The sequence below is a fragment of the Bos mutus genome, chromosome 2 (assembly GCF_027580195.1).
Source record: "Bos mutus isolate GX-2022 chromosome 2, NWIPB_WYAK_1.1, whole genome shotgun sequence".
NCBI lineage: Eukaryota > Metazoa > Chordata > Mammalia > Artiodactyla > Bovidae > Bos > Bos mutus.
Window position 1 is genome coordinate 116380056 of NC_091618.1, and position 21274 is coordinate 116401329.

At 40.1% G+C, this 21274-nt stretch overlaps 1 long non-coding RNA gene and 1 pseudogene across 4 annotated transcripts in view; one reads left to right on the forward strand and one right to left on the reverse strand.

Annotated features, from left to right (window-relative positions):
* Positions 1-684, forward strand: LOC138990400 (protein tyrosine phosphatase type IVA 1 pseudogene; annotated as a pseudogene).
* A 1096-nt stretch (positions 685-1780) lies between these two features.
* The window catches only part of LOC138984611 (uncharacterized), a 133173-nt gene continuing 113679 nt past the window's right edge, over positions 1781-21274 (reverse strand). For 2 of the 4 annotated variants that reach the window (XR_011461847.1, XR_011461845.1), the window contains exon 6: positions 1781-20969. This is a non-coding gene — a long non-coding RNA (uncharacterized lncRNA). The remainder of the gene's footprint in view (positions 20970-21274) is intronic. The other 2 variants (XR_011461846.1, XR_011461848.1) reach the window with 2 other exon arrangements.

A 21274-nucleotide genomic window follows, 5' to 3' on the forward strand; every position in this document is an offset into this window, starting at 1 on the left:
ATACACATGAGATTTCTTATTACACACAACCCAACTAATGCGACCTTAAACAAATTTATAGCAGAACTTAATAAGTTCCACTATAGTAAGAGTATGTGAAGCAACTTGTGACACTACTCCTTGTGGAGAAAGAAGGCATCCGTGTTCTCAGTTGGCCTTTTGATGATGGCGCACCACCATCTAACCAGACTGTTGATGATTGGTCACGTCTTGTGAAAATTAAGTTTCGTGAAGACCGTGGTTGTGGTATTGCTGTTCATTGTGTTGTGGGCCTTGGCAGAGCTCCAGTCACCCTAGCACTAACTGAAGGTGGAATGAAACATGAAGATGAGTACAGTTCATAAGAAAGTGGCGAGGAGCTTTTAACGGCAAGCAACTTTTGAATTTGGAGAAGTATCATCCTAAAATGCAGCTGCGCTTCAAAGACTCCATTGGGCATAGAAACAACTGTTGCAGTCAATAAAACCAGGGTGTGTGATGCCATTGCTTAGAAGTGGAACCTGAGACAGGATGGAATTTGTTGTACATAGTAGATAGCCTGTTGGCTTGGTGAATAAGTCTACTGAAGCTCCAGAGGAGAGTTGAAGAGCAGTTTCACCAGGCCACAAGCCTGGCAGAATTGCAGACTCTGTTCAGGTTATGATCAACCTATTTGGATACTAGTAAAGAACTCATGCTGTTCAGCATTTAAAATGTGCTTATAATTTGTACCAGTTGACCCTTCCTGAAATCATGCAGTATTGAGTCACATCTTTAAATCTGTTTCCATGCCAGAATCTTATCAATATGTAAGAAATTTAGAAAGACTAGGTGCCAAAATACCCAGCACAATACTTGTATATTTTTAGTATCATATAGAACAAATCCCAGGAACTATGAGCACTCTGGACCTTACGTGGTTTATTCCTTGCATCATTTCAAACACAGAAAGTAGGGCCTATGAGGTTTGCTCACAATATATTTCCATCTCCCACACTCATACCAGGATACATCAGATTTGCTCCCTTTTTAATTAACCAAGTCTTACAGTGATTATTTAATATCTTCCTATAAATCTCATTTTGTGTTGTAGAAGGCCTCCATTTTGAAAATCTACATTGTACAGAAGCACATGTCTTTAATGTCTCTAGACAAAAGTCTTACAGTTCATTTTAATGTTTGCACTTTGGGGTGCAGCTTCTAGGGAGGGCCTGAAAACAGAATGGGAGGGGGCTATTAAGTATTTTTAGTAAAACATTGCCTTTGTCTTGTGCAGAACATGTAGAATATGCACTTTAATTTAGTAAGTATTTCTTAAAAGGTACAAATACTTTGTTATTGTAACTAAAACAATTCTTAGTCAAAATTTCTGAAATTCTTGTAATTTTTTCCATACTTACCTGAAGTTGTTTACCAACTTGGTTTTGTTTGAAGTGTGATTCCCAGCTTCTCTTGCAAAAAAAAAAAGTGGGTTTCTGCTAATGAATTAAATAGACATTTAATATTTTATATACCTTTTGAGCTGTGTAACTTAATATTTGGATACTTGACAATTTGTTTTATTATGTAATTGATGAAATGGTGATGTGTATTAACGTTAGCTCAACTATTTATTTATATTGTCCAGGAACATGTGGTTATAGTACTGTGAAGAAATAATTTGTCAGTGTTCACCAGCTTGTAAAAATCTAGTGCAAGAGCTTAAACATTAAATAAATAATGAAATGCAAAAAAAAAGAAAAATCAACACAATGATTTTTCTGTAAGACAGTTTTATTGAGGTATAATCAACATGTAGTAAGTGGCATAAATTTCAAGTATACAACTTGATAAGTCTTGATATATATATATATATATATATGAAGCCATCAACACAATTAAAATAATGAATGTAAGTATTATCCCCCCAAATTTGCTCATGTCTCCTTTAATTCCTGCTTCTCTCTGTTCCCCCATCCCATCTCTAGGCAACCAGTCATCTACTTTCTGCATCTATTAATTAGTTTGCATGTTCTAGAATATTATCAGTGAGCTTGTCCAATATGTACTCTTTTTAAATCTAGCTTACTTTGCTCTGCATAATTGAGGTTCATATATGTTATTGCATGTATCCACAGCTAGTTCCTTTTTATTGTAGAGTAATATTCATTGTGAGGGTATACTTCTGTTTGTTTATCCACTCACATGTTGATAATATATTGGGTTGTTTGCATTTTTAAACTTGTGAAACATGCATGTGTAAGTCTTTGTATAGATATATATTTCATTTCTTTTGGGTAGATACTTAGGAGTAGAATAGCTGGGTCATATGGTAGGAGCATGATTAACTTTTATAAGAAACGCTAGACCTTTTCCTAAGTGTTTATACCATTTTACATTTCCACTGACAACCTAATAAGAATTTCAATTCCTTTATATCCCTTCCAAGATTACTTGATATTATTAATATATATTATAATTAATATTTAATATATAGTATATTTATATATACACACATGTATATGTGACATATGTAATTATTAATAAATATGTGCATATGTATATACTCTTCATTGAATTCACATCTCCCAATGACTAAAGATGATGACTATCTTTTCATGGCACAGCAATTTTAATGTGTAACATAATGTTTTTTATATGTTGACTGAAAGGAAGGGATGTATCCCTACAATATACTTCATTATTAGAAACTTTACTGTTAGGTAAATCAAAGAGCTATGGTAAAGAAATATCTTGACTGTTGATTTACATGACATATAAAATCCAGAAAATATAAAATATGCACCTTAGTGCAAATTTGGGTTATTAAAAAAAAACTACAGAACACTGAGATTTTACTTTCAGCTGGTGCCTCTGAATTTCTTCCACTCACCATGCATTGATGGACCCACTTGTGGTTCCTGCACCATACTGAGAAGCAACAAGTATTATCTATCTCTTTTTTTCCTCTCCTTTTGAAACCCTAGTTGTTACCAGGTACAATTTTAATCAAATTGGTTAAAATCATCTATTAACTACTCTTCTGAAAAGGCACTGCAATTTTATTGTTTTTTTAAATGGGGTCCTAAACACCAAATAAATAGATTTTTTGTGAAAATACTGATTTATAAAATAGAGGAAGTTTTTTCTGCACACTATAGAATTCTCCATAAAGGAACATTACAGAGACATTTCTTGTTAAAGTGTGCCCATTCTAGTATCTTGGGGAAGTAATTACTGTACAGTCAGCAGCAAAAAATAGGTCCTTTCAATTTCAATTGTCCACTCCAGGAAGAAGGTCATATAATACCAACATTTAATCTCCTAATAGTCTATTCAATTTAATAAAAAAAATCAATGGCTGTACTGTTCAAGGTGCGCCATGTGAGACTTGACTGAGCACATACTATGTATGAGGCTCTGCTTCCAGACACCTCACATGTTTTATTTCTAATCTTTACAACAACCATTTTACAGGGGATAAATCTGAGCACAATCTAGTATAGTAACTTGGCCAAGACACACAGTTCAGTAACTTGGCTAAGATTCCGCACCAGAGTTCAGGTGAAATCCTAGGAGTTTTTTTGTTTGTTTTGGTTTGGTTTTTTTGGCCACTCCACAAGGCATGAGGACCTTAGCTTCCCAATCAGGGATCGAAGCCCTGTCTCCTGCAGTGGAAGCCCGGAATCCTAACCACTGGCCTATCAGGGGATTCCCTGAAATCCTAGGTTTAATTCATTCCAAAACCTTTGTTTTTTCACTAAGCCAAGCTAGTTCCAAGACACCAACCAATTCTTTGTAAATAATTAAACAATATAGGAACTCTGAGCTATCCTATAATTTTTGCCATGCACCTCATTTAACTTTGAAGGGTGAACCATAATTTTATGCTATTGGGATATATTAAAGCCTTGCCATAATTTTCACATTGAAATTCAATTTAATATTTTCCCTGTATTTGTTTTTCTTTCTTGATTGTTGTTTATCAACCCTCTACTATTGATCTAAATCTATAAATACATAAAAAAGAAATTATAAGGGTCCCTAGAAACCTGTATTTGATTGTTAGTGGCTCATAGGTGAATTTGAAGAATATTACTCTAAGGAATACAATTCAGATTTCATGGCCCAAGATCTTCAAAGCAAACTGCCAATCAATGTCAGATTTGATCACTGGGCTTTATCAAAAGTATCATTTTTCCAACAGATCACCATTATGATTTCAACAGTCTATACCCTGTTCTGAGTGAGTTATGCATTAATCACTTACTATAGTGTGAACCTGTTATCTCTTAGAAAGCTTAATTTGACGAGAGTAGGTATGAGGAAGAGATTGACATCAACATGGCTAACAGAAGAAAAGTCAGATACCTCTTAATAAATGTAATAATCAGATCAGATCAGATCAGTTCAGTTGCTCAGTCGTGTCCGACTCTTTGCAACCCCATGAATCGCAGCACGCCAGGCCTCCCTGTCCATCACCAACTCCCGGAGTGCACTCAGACTCACGTCCATCGAGTCAGTGATGCCATCCAGCCATCTCATCCTCTGTCGTCCCCTTCTCCTCCTGCCCCCAATCCCTCCCAGCATCAGAGTCTTTTCCAATGAGTTAACTCTTCGCATGAGGTGGCCAAGTACTGGAGTTGCAGCTTTAGCATCATTCCTTCCAAAGAAATCCCAGGGCTGATCTCCTTTAGAATGGACTGGTTGGATCTCCTTGCAGTCCAAGGGACTCTCAAGAGTCTTCTCCAACACCACAGTTCAAAAGTATCAATTCTTCGGTGCTCAGCCTTCTTCACAGTCCAACTCTCACATCCATACATGACCACAGGAAAAACCATAGCCTTGACTAGACGGACCTTTGTTGGCAAAGTAATGTCTCTGCTTTTGAATATGCTATCTAGGTTAGTCATAACTTTCCTTCCAAGGAGTAAGCGTCTTTTAATTTCATGGCTGCAGTCACCATCTGCAGTGATTCTGATACTGTTTCCACTGTTTCCCCGTCTATTTCCCATGAAGTGATGGGACCGGATGACATGATCTTCGTTTTCTGAATGTTGAGCTTTAAGCCAACTTTTTCACTCTCCACTTTCACCTTCATCAAGAGGCTTTTTAGTTCCTCTTCACTTTCTGCCATAAGGGTGGTGTCATCTGCATATCTGAGGTTATTGATATTTCTCCCGGCAATCTTGATTCCAGCTTGTGTTTCTTCCAGTCCAGAGTTTCTTATGATGTACTCTGCATAGAAGTTAAATAAACAGGGTGATAATATACAGCCTTGACGTACTCCTTTTCCTATTTGGAACCAGTCTGTTTTTCCATGTCCAGTTCTAACTGTTGCTTCCTGACCTGCATACAAATTTCTCAAGAGGCAGATCAGGTGGTCTGGTATTCCCATCTCTTTCAGAATTTTCCACAGTTTATTGTGATCCACACAGTCCAAGGCTTTGGCATAGTCAATAAAGCAGAAATAGATGTTTTTCTGGAACTCTCTTGCTTTTTCCATGATCCAGCGATGTTGGCAATTTGATCTCTGGTTCCTCTTCCTTTTCTAAAACCAGCTTGAACATCAGGAAGTTCATGGTTCACATATTGCTGAAGCCTGGCTTGGAGAATTTTAAGCATTACTTTACTAGTGTGTGAGATCAGTGCAATTGTGCGGTAGTTTGAGCATTCTTTGGCATTGCCTTTCTTTGGGATTGGAATAAAAACTGACCTTTTCCAGTCCTGTGGCCACTGCTGAGTTTTCCAAATTTGCTGGCATATTGAGTGCAGCACTTCCAGAGCATCATCTTTCAGGATTTGGAATAGCTCAACTGGAATTCTATCACCTCCATGAGCTTTGTTCATAGTGATAATAATATAAAAATATTATAAGATCGTTAAAGATATAGTAGATTTCATATGGGCATTCAAAAGATGGAGAGAAGAGCAATTCAAATAAATGAAAGATAAAGTTATAGGAAAGTTCAAGGATTAAAAGGTAAAAGGATATGAAGACATGCCTAGTGGTCCAGTGGTTAAGAATCCTTCCAATGCAGGGCATGTGAGTTCAGTCCCTGGTGGGGGAACTAAGATTCCACATGTTGTGGGACAACTAAGCCTGAATATCACAACAAAGACCCAGTGCAGCCAAACAAACAAGCAAACAAAAACAAGGTAAAGGAATATAATAGGAAAGGACTAACTTTATTTAAACATTGATCATTTTAATGCTGAGTATTATAACAACTAAAACTAACAATGATGCAGGGTAATTTTATGGTCCTCAGACGCTCAGAAGTACATTGTGTTTACCATTATACAGTACTTTTTCTCAAGAAATTATATATAAAGCATCAGAGAATTTAAAAATTAAATAACATTGTGTACTTTTTAAAAAAAATTGAAATATAGTAGATATACAATATTATATGTTACAGGTATACAATATAGTGATTCTCAATTTTTAAAGGTTATAGTCTATAAGTGAAAGTGTTTGTTAGTTATTCAGTTGTGTCCAACTGTTCGCAACCCCATGGATTGTAGCCCGCCAGGCTCCTCTGTCCATGGAATTCTCCAGGTAAGCATACTGGAGTGGGTTGCCATTCCCTTCTCCAGAGGATCTTCCTGACCCAGGGATTAAACCTGGGTCTCCTGCATTGCAGGCAGATTCTTTGCCCTTTGAGGCACCAGTCCATAAATATAGCTATTACCGTTATAAAATATTGACTATATCCATAGTGTTGTACAATATACCTTGAAGCTTATTTCCTACATAACAGTTTGTACCTAATCCCTTACCCCTATTTAGCCCCTCCCATTCCCTGTCCCTGATGATAACTCGTAGTTTGTTCTCTATATCTGTGAGTCTGCTTCCTTTTTTGTTATATTCACTAGTTTGTTGTATTTCTCAGATTATACATATTGGTGATAGCATATAGTATTTGTCTTTCTCTGACTTATTTCACTTAGCATGATACCATCCAGGTCCATCCATGTTGCTGCAAATGACAAAATTTTCATTTTTTGTGGCTGAGTAGTATTCCATTGTGGGTATATGTATATGTGTGTGTGTGTGTGTATTTAATATATATATTTCTAGTTGTTCAGTTGCTTACTCTTTGCCACCCCACGGACAGCAGCACACCAGGATTCCCTGTCCTTTATTATCTCCTGCACTTTGCTCAAACTCATGTCCATTGAGTTGGTGATACCATTCAACCATCTCATCCTCTGTTACACCCTTCTCCTCCTGCTCTCAATCTTTCCCAGCATTAGGATCTTTTCTAATTAGTCAACTCTTTGCATCAGGGGGCCAAAGTATTGGGGCTTCAGCTTCAGTATCAGTCCTTCTGATGACTCTTCAGGGTTGATTTCCTTTAGGATTGACTGGTTGGATGTTCTTGCTGCCCAAGTGACTCTCAAGAGTCTTCTTCAAAACCCGAGCTCGAAAGCATCAATTTTTCAGTGCTCAGCCTTCTTTATGGTCCAATTTTCACATCCATACATGACTGGAAAAACCATAGCTTTGACTATATGGACATTTGTAGGCAAAGTGATATCTCTGTTGTTTTAAATCTGTCTAGGTTCATCATAGCTTTTCTTCCAAGGAGCAAGTGTCTTTTAATTTCATGGCTGCAGTCAACATCCCCAGTGATTTTGAAGTCCAAGAAAATAGCCTGTCACTGTTTCCATTGTTTCTCCATCTATTTGCCATGAAGTGATGGGACTGTATGCAATATCTTGGTTTTATGAATGTTGAGTTTTAACAGTCATATGCTCTGAAAGCATTAGGACTTGTAATGCTTTCTCTAGAATTTAAAAAATTCTCCTGGGTACTGTGACAGAGGCAATATAAGCACAGATAGATCTGGGTTCATTTACTTAACTTGCTGTGTGATTCTGGGAAAGCTGATTTATCTTACTGAATCCATTTTTCTCATCTGTGAAATGAAGGTTGTTGTGAAGTTAACTGGCATAATGTATATATTTAAAGTTACTTGTGAAGATGAAATGATAACCCTAAACCAAAAAATTAGGATGTGAAAAACACTGAAGTAATAATAGATCACTGCCAATTTATAAACATAAACTATTAAGTTCTTTTCATAAATATTTGATATTTGGGCATAATAAAAAAGAACTGATCTAAACTTGGAAGACCTAGAGATTCTTCTAAAGGAAGAATCTTAGACTTAAGATTCTTAGCTTAGACTTAAGCTTATACTTAAGCTCTTCAAGGGCTAGAGACTTTGCTATTTTGGTTTATCCCTAGTGTATTTTATTTCACTTGATATGGGAGACTCTTCATAAATATTTGTTAAATGAATGAATGATTACATGAATAGACTTATTGATTTCTAAATTTTCTTCCAACATCAAAGCACTGCTTTTATAGGAAGATGACAGGAAAGAGAGTACATTGTACAAGAGTATTTTGTAGAAAATATTTTGTTGTGTTGTATTGGAGCACATGAATTAAAAATATCAGCTGCTGGTTTGGCTAAGACCTTGGTATTTATGTTGAAATAGGGAGGCTGTATTTTTGTACATTTTTTTGGTTACATACTTGTAACATTCATTTTCTACTCATCATGGAATTTTCTGAGTCAAACGAACATGACCTTGAAGGAGACTCTGTAACATGAGATTTGCTTTATTATAAGGGAATGTCAGATTCCAGTTAGAAAATATTATAAATAATTTTTAATAATGGCAGTGGAAAATAAGGAATAATTCTTAGTGTTCTTTGCAACTCTTTATGTTTGTAACTTAGGAGTCCTTGCTGGCTAAATTCTCTGTTACTACTGCCAAGAATTTGAAGACTGCATAAACATTTTCATTTGCTGAAATACTAATGTCTTAATTTCAAAACAACATAACACTTGGTCCAATAGCTAATGATCTCTACCATTCACTTTTACATTGCCCTTAATTCAGAAATATTTTCCAACCTCGATTCTACATATGGGATTGAATACGCTATGTAAGGCCAGTGGCTCACTACGAGCCTGTAAAAGGAGATCAGTATTGATCTTAGCTACTTGTATTTGCTATAAGCAGAGCTGGCACTGTCACAACTACATGATTTCAGGGACTCAAACAATAATGCTTTCCTTGGTTAATACATGCTTTTAAAAAACCTTTCCTACCTGTTTCTCAATGACTAAATTGTTGGCACTGGTTTTTCTCTGAGTGGTAGGTGTAGGAGTAGGGGAATGTTTACTTCCTACCTTGTGTATTTCTGAATTGTTTGATATTTTTAAGCAAGCACCGCATGCTCAGTTGCTTTAGCCGTGTCCAACTCTCTGTGACACCATGGACAGTAGCCTGCCAGGCTCCTCTGTCCATGGGATTTCCCAGGCAAGAAAACTGGAGTGGTTGCCATGCCCTCCTCCAGGGGATCTTCCCAACCCAGGGATCAAACCCACGTCTTTTGTGTCCCCTGCATTGGCAGGCAAGTTTTTTACCACTGCGTCACCACAGGAAAGGCTTATTTACATATTAATATTTGAATAAGTAATATATACCCATAATTAAAATATTTAAAAACTATAAATGTGAAAGTCTCTTCCTTTCCTATCTCCCATTCATTAGATCTCCTCCCCTTTTCTCCTCCCAATCTGTTACTGGTCTCTTGGATATTATTTCACAGTAGCTTATGTATATATAAGCATATACTTAAATGCATTTTTTTCTTTTTATCACACAAAATGTAGCAGATCGTGCATACTGCTCTGTATCTTGCATTTTTTCTTAAATATATCTTGGAGGTTTTTCTGTATCAGTACAATATAGAGCACATCCTCATTGTCTTTCTTTTTTATTTCTATCTTTTTATAGCTGTATAATTTTCCATTAATATGGTGTGCTTAATCACTCAGTCGTGTCCGACTCTTTGCGACCTCATGGACTGTAGCCCACTAGGCTCCTCTGCCCATGGGGATTCTCCAGGCAAAAATTCTGGAGTGAGTGGCCATGCCCTCCTCCAGGGGATCTTCCCAAACCAGAGATCGAACCCAGGTCTACCACACTGCAGGTGGATTCTTTACCATCTGAACCACCAAGGAAGCCCAAGAAGACTGGAGCAGGTAGCCTATCCCTTCTCCAGGAGATCTTCCTGACCCAGAAACTGAACCGGGGTCTCCTGCATTGCAGGTGGATCTTTACCAGCTGCTACCAGGAAGTCACTTAGTATACTGAGTACTAAGTGACTCTTTATGATCCCATAGATTGTAGCCTGCCAGGCTCTTCTGTCTATGGGATTTCCCAGGCAAAAATGTTGGAGTGGGTTGCCATTTCCTTCTCCAGGAGAACTTCCTGACCCAGGGATTGAACTTGAGTCTCCTATATTGGCAGGTGGGCTCTTTACCACTAGCACCACCTGGGAAGCCCTTATACTGGGTGGTCAAAAAGTTCATTCAGATTTTCCTATAACATCTTATGGAAAGAAAACTGAGCAAAATTTTTTGCCAACTCAAGACATGAATGCATCATGATTTATTTAACAGGTATTGTATTGATGGTCATTGGACTGTTTCTAATCTTGATATTACAAGTAATGCTTCAATTAATAACCTGTACCTACATCATTTTAGGTGTCAAATCTATTCATAGAATAGACTTGATTAGAAGGGATTGTTGAGTCAAAGGGTATATGTGCTTGTAAGACTGGTTGATCTTGCCAAATTAACCTCCATGGACTTGTTACAATTTATAATCATACAAAGACAATCAGACTTAGATTTTTGAAAATCTGATATGTGAAAAATTATATATCAGCATAGCTTTAATTTGCATTTATCTTGTGTAAGAATTTGAATATCTTTTCATATATTTATGAATTTCTCTATGAGTTATAGTATTGTGATTTATAATAAGAAATATATATTTGTTTTTCTGGCACAGAGCTCCTAAAACCCTTGGAATTCCCTAAGTGGTGATAGCAGTAAATGTGTATCATGTTATGTTAACAAGACAACTTTTAGAAAGCACGAAAGATTGAGGGCTGGTTGACAGGGGAGCCAATGATGTGATTAGAGGGCTGGAACTTGTTTCTCCATGTCCTAGGAGGGGAAAGGGGCTGGAGATCGAGTTCAATCACCAATGGAAAATAATTTAGTCAATCATGTCCATGTAATGAACCCTTTGTACAAAACCAAAAGAAGAGATTCAGAGATCTTTTGGGATTGGTGACACATGGAGATTTAGGGAGAGTAGTGAGTCTAGAGAGGGCTTGGAAGCTCCTCAACTTTTCCCCATACTTTACGTTATGCATCACTTCCATCTGGCTGTTCCTGAGTTATCTTCTTTTACAGTGAACCAGTAATCCAATAAGTAATCCAATTTATCTGAACTCTGTAAGCTACTCTACCAAATGAATCAAATCCAAAGAGGGGAACATTGGAAATTCCAATCTATAGCCCTGGTTTTGAAGCACAAGTGAAAACTTGGACTTGCTACTGATCTCTGAAGTGGAAAATGGACCATCTTGGATGAAACCCTTAACCAGCTGGATCTAATGTTACCTCTGGGCAGGTAGTGTCAGAAGTGAGCTGAATTGTAGGACAGTCAGTTTGTTGATATAAGAATCCGCCTGCTACACACGCACACACACATACACACACACTGGAATTGGTACCAGAACCCTTTAGTTCTTTATTGATTTCCATTCCCCATGTTTCTATTAGGTTGTCAATTTTTTTGTTCTTATTTATTTCTAGTAGTGCTCTGTATATAAGGGATATTAGTATTTTGTAATATGACTCGAAAATACTTTTTCCTGGTTTAATTATGGTGCTATATATATATATATATATATATATACACACAGAATTTTAAAAATTTTTTACATAATTGAGTTTATAAATTTTTAAATGGCTTCTGGATTTTGAGTCACATTTATAAAGACCTTCCAAGGTTATAAAGAAATTCTTTCATAGTTTTCTTTTAGTAATTTTAGTATGATTTTTTTTACACTGAAATATATGATTTCTTTGTATTTTATTATACAGTGTGAAGTGTGGATCTAGTTTTATTCCAGATGACTATTCAGTTATACCAATACTGTTTATTGAACAGTTGCTCTTTTTCCTGGTGATTTATCATATACTAATTCCTTTATCTATCTGGGTCTGTATTAGAACACTCTTGGGGCTTCCCAGGTGGCACTAGTGGTAAAGAACCCGCCTATCAATGCAGGAGACATAAGAGACGTGGATTTGATCTTTGGACCAGGAAGATCCACTGGAGGAGGTCATGCAACCCACTCCAGTATACTTGCCTAGACCATCCCCATGGACAGAGGAGCCTGGTGGGCTACAGTCCATAGAGTCATACAGGGTCGGACACTACAGAAGCAACTTAGCATGCATGCATGCCGAACACTCTCATCTTTTCCACTCATCTGTATATTCATTTATGGACTAGTCTCACAGTGTTTTAATTACTGAGGCTTTATAATGTGTTTTAATATCTGACTTTTCTCACACACAGATGTACATATTTCTCTTCTTTTCAGAATTTTCCTGGTTATTCTACCCCTGTCTCCAATATAAATTTGAAGATTATTTTGTCAACTTCAAAAAGAAAAAAAATTGGCATTTTAGTGGACTTGTGTTAAAATTTTAAAGTAGCTCTGAGATAAATAACACTTTAACAATTTTTTATTTTCCTATCCAGTTATATCTTCTACTTGTTCAAATCTTTTTTTTTGGAGTCCCCCCTCCCTTTTTTTCCTTTTAAGTTTTCTACATATAGGTCTTGTGCATATTTGTTAAATTTATTTCTAGGTATTTTCTCTTTTTTGTTGCTACTTTAAATAATGTCCTTTATCCTTCTATCTTCTAATAGGTTATTGTTTGTATATGTGAGATCAGTTGGTTTCTATATATTAATTTTGCATCCTTCTAATTTACTGAATTATCATATTATTTATAATAGTTTTTATTGGGCTTATCAAGATAAAATCTTATCATCTGCACATAGCGAGTATTTTTTTTTTCTTTCCCAGTTTTTTATATTTGAAGTCTTTACTTTGTCTATGATTGCCAGTATCTTATGGAAAATTTTAACTAATAATGGTTGTAGCAAGCACTTCTGTCTTATTCCTACCTCTAGCATTTCCCTATAAAGCAGAATGCTTATCTTGGGAATGACATAGATATATTCTATCATATTAAAGAAATATTCATCTCTTCTTATTTCAAGTGCTTTTTATCAAGTGGTTGAAATCATGAGCATTTTAATAAACCCTAACTACAAAAAAGCTATTCTTCTGACCATCTATCCTCCAACCTCCAATCTCCTGCTGATGTCTTCCCCTTGGCTGGTCCTAAAAGAAGACAGAAGGGGAGGGAGTCCTCAGGGTCAGCCTCCGAGACCACAGAGCAGGGTAGAGAAGAAGGATTGAGGTTAGGTCTGGAAGACCAGACAGTGTATATCCTGTACAGAAACCAACAGTGGATAACAAAACAGCCTCTCTCTTCATTAACTGAAGATGTTTATAGGTGGCTAAAGCAATTTTCTTGAAGCTAGTAGCATCACCTTTGCTTATTAAAAAAAGTTAAAAGGGACTTCCCTGGTGGACCAGTGGTTAAACTCTGAGCTCCCAAAGGAAGGGGCCTGGGTTTGATCCCTGGTCAGGGAACTAAGATCCCACATGCCACATGGCACAGCCTAAAACAAAAAGGGTGGGGGTCTCAGTCTTAGGCAATTTTACGTGGAAAGCTGCTGGTACTAACCTTTTCTAGATCTAACATTAGCAAGCCCAGGGTCTGCATTTCATCATCAGGACTGATTGAGCTTCTCTCTTTTTTTTTTCCACATTTACTTTTAGGATTGAGCTTCTTGAATACAGTTCCCCCCTATATCTAGTACCTTATTTTTAAAACCTTGTCACTCCTTCCCCAGATCTAAAAATAATATTCTAGTGTGATGGGGATCAGATGGGTCAGTTGTCAGCACCGGAACCAGACACTGTATCTTCTGGGAAGGACCCAGCAGAACACGCCCTTTTTTTACCGGCACCTTGGCCAGTCTCCAGGGCTATTCCGTTCAGGCCTACCTCAGATGCCCCACACATCAGCAGGCCTGGCACTGGGGCAGCAATCTCACCTGACTGTGCCACATGATGCCCTCTCTGACAGGCTGCTTCCCTTCTGCCAGACGTTTGGAAACTGTTCCAAACTCTGCAGCAATCCTGGCCTCCTACTGCACAGGCTGCATGTTCAGGAGACTTTGTGGCTCAGATGGTTGCCAGATACTAGACAAGGCACCCAGTTAAATTTGAATTTCAGATAAACAGTGAATAATTTTTAGTATATCATAAATATCACAAGGGACGTCCTTATACTGAAAAATTATTCTCTGTTTATGTGAAATTCAGACTCAGCTGGACACCCTGTATTTTGCTCTACTAAATCTGGCAACTCTCATCACAGCCAATCCTCCACTTGTGCTTCCCCTTCTCCTCTAGTATTCTTGCCTGGAGAATCCCATGACAGAGAAGCCTGGGTGGGCCACAGTCCATGGAGTCGCAAAGAGTCGGAAACGACTGAGCAATAAAAGCAACAACAGTGCTTCCCATCCTCTCCCCCAATTTCAAAATCCCTCCACTGGCATCAAGTTCACTAAAGTGTTGCTGCTGCTGCTGCTGCTGCTAAGTTGCTTCAGTTGTGTCTGACTCTGTGTGACCCCAGAGACGGCAGCCCACCAGGCTCCCCCGTCCCTGGGATTCTCCAGGCAAGAACACTGCAGTGGGTTGCCATTTCCTTCTCCAATGCATGAAAGTGAAAAGTGAAAGTGAAGTCACTCAGTCGTGTCCAACTCCTAGCGACCCCATGGACTGCAGCCTACCAGACTCCTCCGTCCATGGGATTTTCCAGGCAAGAGTACTGGAGTGGGGTGCTATTGCCTTCTCCAAACTGAGCCACTCGGGAGGCCAAATATTTTTTAAGACAGGCAAGAGGCCCACAGACAGAAAGAGAAGAGTGGCCCCACTTGCCAAGAACGTCTGTCCCTCATCTGGCATGGCTTAGTCCCAGTCCAGGAGAGTGTGCGGAACAGGCTATCTACTTGGGAACAGCCTAAAGGCCTCAGAATTTTAAAGAAAAGGATAAATGAGTGTTTCACACACAGAATTGACCCATGGCCACTTTAAACTGGACTTTGCCTGTTTATTTGGGAAAAGGCCTTACCATTATCAGGGATTCTTAAGCTTGAGCCTGCACGGGAATCACCTGAGAGCTCTTTAACACAGTTTGTTGAGCCCCACTTCTAAAATTCACTTTAACATGGCTGGGGTGGACCTGAGAATTTGTATAACCAGTCCCCAAGTGATGTCAATGCTGCTGGTCTAGCACTAAGCTTTGAGAATCACTCAAAGCGTATTTCTAAATATGCTTTCTAAATATGCTTTATTAAGAGGAAGGCTTAACACTAAAGTGTTAAGACAACTCAAAAGGGGTATTTACTATACAGGTCATAGTTAGGAGTCACTTTTGTGGCCTTGGCCTCTGACTTCAACTTCCATTAACAGTGACTAGTTTTTCCTATCGGTAAATCTGTTCTTTGCCACCAAGAAAGACATTTTAGTGGCACTGGAGAACAAGAGTGGAGCATAAAAAAAGTAGATCTCAGCAGGTGTCTGTAGGAATCGGGGGGAGGTGGGTATCCAGGAGTAACTTAAAGGAAAGCCTGCAGGACAGAGAATGTTGACGCTAACTTGGACCATCTAACAATTTTGCCTGACTTGGATCTGTGCCTTACTCCTTCCTTGGGTCCCCGTTTCCTTCTCCTCTTTGTCTAACATGCACTCACCGCCAGGTGCTCTGACAGTAAAGAATCTGCCTGCAATGTGGGAGGTCCAGGTTCAATCCCTGGGTGGGAAAGATCCCCTGGAGGAGGTCATGGCACCCCACTCCAGTATTCTTGCCTGGAGAATCCCATGGATTGAGGAGCCTGGCAGGCTACAGTCCATGGGGTCACAAAACATGGGACAGGACTGAGCGACTTTCACTCACATCCTCAGGTGCAGGGCATGAGCTGTGTGCCAGCAGAACAGAAAGCAGGAGACCTGGTAAAGGAAAGAGCTAGCAAGCAACCAAGGGCTGGGGGCAAAATAGGCCAGGAGAAGTAAGACCAAGAAATATTTAAAAATTAGGGGCTTGACATTTAAGGAAAAAGTCCAAAGTTAGCCAAGAATAACTGCTTATTGCAGGATTCAAAACCTCTGAGTGACAAAACTTCTGAAAGAGGAAGTGGTGGCAGCACGGGGCACCCTGCTGACCCATCTCCCGTCCCCGAGCACTTCTGCATCCCCCCTCCAGCCAGCACACAGAGCAGAGACGAAACCTAGTGGCCTTCTCCCTGCAGGCGCTGTGCCCCGCAAGGCTGTGGCTGACCCAGAGGCCCTCGCTATGAAGTCGATAAACTGGACCGCAGCCTTATTTTCTGAGACTGACTCAACCCGACCAGCCTTCCCAAATGCAGTGGCCCAGGAGGTTAAGAGTTCAGTCAGTCATGAGGCAGACACCACCTTACCTCACAGGACTGTTTCCATGTGGTGTCCAAGCTCATGGAGGCAGGACACTGACTACTCAGGGGAGCCAGCCTGGGCTAAACTGTGCCCTGTGAGTTTGTGTTGGCTGTCTTTACCCCCACCCCAGGGGTTTTGAGCTGGACCAGGCAACTGTGGAACCCTTACTGTAAGGCCCTGTGCACATCTGACTTGCCCAGAGAAGCTGAAGAGTTTGGGGCTTCCAAGTGAGTAGAGTGGCCCATCTCATCATGGTTTGTCCAGGACTTGCCCTGTTTAAGCACAGCAAGTCTCATGCTCCAGGAAACCCCTCAGTCTGAGGCAAAATGTGGTCATTCTGCAATCAAGACCGCCAAAGTGTGGGTACCTGTATATCAGTTACCATGGCTGTAAAAGGCTGGGGTTGGCCAATACAGCTTCTAATGTTTCCATTGCATCTAATAGTCCATGATTCACCCTCAGGCTCCTGACCTTACCCATCAGCTCCAAACAAAAGTTACTTGATCCAAGCCCTGAGTTCATGTAATCTGAAGACAAACTAGTCATCAGTGTGTTATGGCTCTAGGAGGAAGTCATATGGTTGGAGCTGAGAGGTTCTAATGGTGGGAGTTCAGCTTGGGAAATGGGATATCCCGCTCTGTGCCATCCTGAGAGGAAGATATATTTAGGCAGGTAGTTTGGAGGCGCTGGCCTGACAGAGTTGGCCTGACAGGCTGATTTCAGCTTCACAGTAGGAACAATAGCCACAGGCAGGCCTGTCTTGTCTGTCTCCAGCTAACTTTCACACTACGACATGAATACAGTCAGTAGTTGAGAGCGCAGACCAGAGAAGAAAGGAGATAGTCTACTGATAGACTATTTTTGAATGCATCTGCTCAGAGCCCCTTTCTGCCATCTGAAATACAGATATGCAGCTATAATTTGGGGGATAGGTAAGAGTTCAAACTCTGGGATCACAGCCTACTAACTAGGCAAGTATTAGGCTGAATCATATGAAGTTGCTGATAGTAGACCTTTTTTGATCTGCAAAAACAGGGATTCCATGTGGTTCAGGTAATAACTTATCATCTCTTTTTCTTGGTTTCCTCGTTTGTGAAATGCAGAGGCACCAACCTTGAGGGATTGCAGAGAGAAGACAGGGAGGTGTGCAGACAGCCCCTTCCTAGAGATGCCCACTCTATGGCTCCACCACCTCCACCTCTGCCACTACTGGTGAAAAAGCATGCAAGGCCCGTCAGCTGGGCCCCGGGAGACCCGGCCTGCTTCCAGGACACCTGACACCAACAAACCAAAGCAGACTGATCACTTTAGTTCAGTGTAAAACTTCATTCTCATCCCAGGGTTCAGAAAGAAGAATAAGGTTCATACCATAGATTTTTCAGGTCATTCCGAGAACTGAAGGTTTTGCTTTTTCTCCCACTACAGAACAATCAGTTCCAAAGCCTAGAAAAGGGCTTCAATGATGGGGTTTTGCTGTAATAAAACTGGGCCCCACCTTTAGCCTTACATCTGTGTTTGTAGCAACCACATAAGGCAGTCACCTATTCAGTTTAGTTATATACGCACACAAACGCGGACATTGGGAAGTGTATGCGAAACAAATGAAATAGTCTTATCATTATCAGAGTACAAAAAAAGTTACATTGAATTTCTTCTCTCAATAACTAACAGGAAGCAATAAAAAGAGAGGAAACATAAAACATTTTGCTGTGGTATTATCGTCATAATTAAATAAAATTTATTAACTTAAGCAAATTCACTTGGCTTTTTATAGCTTCAGGAACCTAGGAAATAGCTTCCTTACATATAATGAGGAAGTGCATCCCTAGGCCTCTTAATATGTTCCTTCCCTATACCACTCCTGTGTTTTATCCGTTTTTTTTTTTTTTTCCAAGTTCATTCCCTTGACGTAAAGCAATCTCTTCACACAAGAATAGAGAATACTATTAATCCTGAGGTCAAATCCCAGCTAGGGGAGACTTTGGCTTCCAAAGCCAGCATTTCCCTACTGTCTTGATCCCATAGACACAAAATCACAAATCTAAAAAACAAAACAACCGTGCGCCTGGCTTGGTTTAAATTCTCTCTCAAGCAGGCCTCTTAACTGTGAGAAAGTTCAAATTCTCAACATGTATTAACAAAAGGTGTTCACAACATAATGCCTGGTTGTGCCCAATAATGGCTTTGCTCTGTGAATTAATTGTTTCTTCGTGACAAAGGCTGAGCTCTGGAACTTCTGGGTATGGCTTGGCAGGGCATTTTTACTTGGCGTGGCTCTCTTAAGTGGGTAGAAAAGGCTTGGTTGGGCACCTGGTATTCTGTAGCCAGTAATTACACTACAATTGTTACTGTGTATCACCGAAACTTCAGCTTTTGACCACAAGCCAAGTGTACTCTAAAACAAACATCTTTTGAAAGCCTAGTGTGTTTTGAAATGATTTTAAAATCCACTTTGCAAATAATATTTGGTACAAGTCAGATTTTTTTTTTAATGATGCTTTGCTTTCAGGCAGCATTTCTTTGCCTGTCAGTTGATCTGACTTCTGCAGCTCTTACAAGTGATCCTTCCACTTAAGTCATCTTCATGCTTCCTTTAGCTTCATCATTGAGGACATACTGTACAATGACATGTCCTCCCGGGAGGAGGACAGATTTACTCTAGGGTGCGTGCTCATAACTGAGGTAGGGGAAGTGAAGTGATAAACATTTAAACACACAGAGAAACATCACCTTTGCCACATTTAGAAGGCTAGAGAATCATCTATAGACAACCCAGCTGTGGGTCTTACTCTGAGAAGGTCCTCAATTCTTAAGTGAAAACTTGATCACCAAGATCGCTGGATCAATCTTTTGAGGGTAGATTCATAGGGGATGAGGTAGAGGAAGGGAAATGGTACATTTAAAGACCAGTCAGGCAGGAAGGGGTTTAACCTGCTAGTTCCCAAATATAACAACTTTCATCAGTGCCTCTTCCCAATGTTAGTTTCAGGAAAATGACACAGAACTTCACCTGACAAGGACCTGGTGAAGTTACACGTGATACACATGTGATAGTGAAGTGGTTTCTTTCTTGGTATTCCCCTGTCCCCACCTCCATGCCTTGGACAGCAGGTTCTTTGTTTCATTGCCTCAAGGTAAGAGAATGATGTGACAACATAAAAAGCAAAATAAGAATGAAAAACCTCTCTGAGTTATGCTTTGTGTTATAAAAGCCCTCAGAGGACTGGAGAGGACCAGGCGCGCAGCCAAAGTGATTCAGAAGAAAAAGGCCTGGGGAGATTGGGGTTTCTCTGGAAGATGAGAAATACTTCCCTTCACTGGATGGGAGGAGAGATGGATGAAAAGTGAGACAGCAAAGGCCTGGTGGATCCATCCCTCCTCCCTTCCCCGCTTTCCTCAGAAAGGCACAAGCCTGGGGAGATATCAGCTATGGGGTGTGGGCTTACAAAGCTTGCCAGACCCTGGAGTGACCCCAAAGTAGCAGGGAGCTGCTGGGCATGCATGGGCTGTGTGGACAGGAAGGAGGGGCCGATGCATCTTTATTAGTAGGGAGACTAGCAGGAACTGTAGTCATCTGGATTTACGCCTTCTCCAAAAGCTGACTTGAGGAACAAATAGATCCCCCAGTACCTTGGCACTAAGCCCTGTATCCTGCCACGTCCCAACCCAAACCTGGACACACCTTCAAAGACAGAGAGATACTAAAATGATTGGACTCATTGCTGACACCTTCCAAGAGAGAGCAGGGGCTTAAAGAATAAATTAGGCTGCTTTATAGTAAAATTAAAATGTATTTTCTGCTCACTTAATCCTGTGCCTCATCTAGTGTGAGCTGCTGGGGTAGATGGGATGGTGTAGAGGAGAGACCTCTGACCTGAGAGCTGGCCTGAAAGCGAGCTCTGTCCCAGTTGTTGTTCAGACCCTCAGTCATGTCTAACCCTTTGCGACCCAGTGGACTGTAGCACGCCAGGCTTCCCCGTCCTTCACTATCTCCTGGAGTGAACTCAGACTCATGTCCATTGAGTTGACAATGCCATCCAACCATCTCATCCTCTGTCACCCTCTTCTTCTGTCCTCAAGTAGGATATACATTGGACAAGTCACGTGACTATTCTGGCTCTTGAGGTCCTCGGTCTATAAAACGTGTATGATAACACCTGTCCTGACAACTCACAGTGCCATTGTGAGAAATGGGATGCTGCCCAGAGGTGTCACAAAGGTGTCGCAGAGAACAGTGCCAAGCAAGGAGGCAGACTAAATGGTGTCGAATGCAAACCACAATTAGAAGAAAACACTATATAACTCACCTTGGAGAAACTTGCAGGGAAGACTGGCTAGATAGTCATCAATTTCATTTTCTCTTCCCGGCTCCCTTGCAGTTAGGATGGGACCCCGTGGTTGGATTCTGCCAGTAGGATGTGACAGAAGTCGTGGCCAGTGCTTGTAGACCTAGTGACAATCTTTAGCGTACTCTCTTCTCCCTTGGGGGCAACTGTTGGGGCCAAATGTCAAAGCTGATGGCATTTTAAGATGAAAGGAACCTGAATCACCACTTAGATTCCTCTAAGTGGTGGGGACCTCTGTAAGATGTAAACTTTTATCATGTTAAGTCAATAAAATGTTGAGCTTCCCAGATGACACTAGTGTTAAAGAACCCTAATGCCTGCCAATGCAGGAGACATAAGAGACTGGGATTTGATTTCTCGGTTGGAAAGATACCCTGGAGGAGGGCATGGCAATCCAGTCCAGTATTCTTGCCTGGAGAACCACAAAGACAGAGGAGCCTGGTGGTCTACA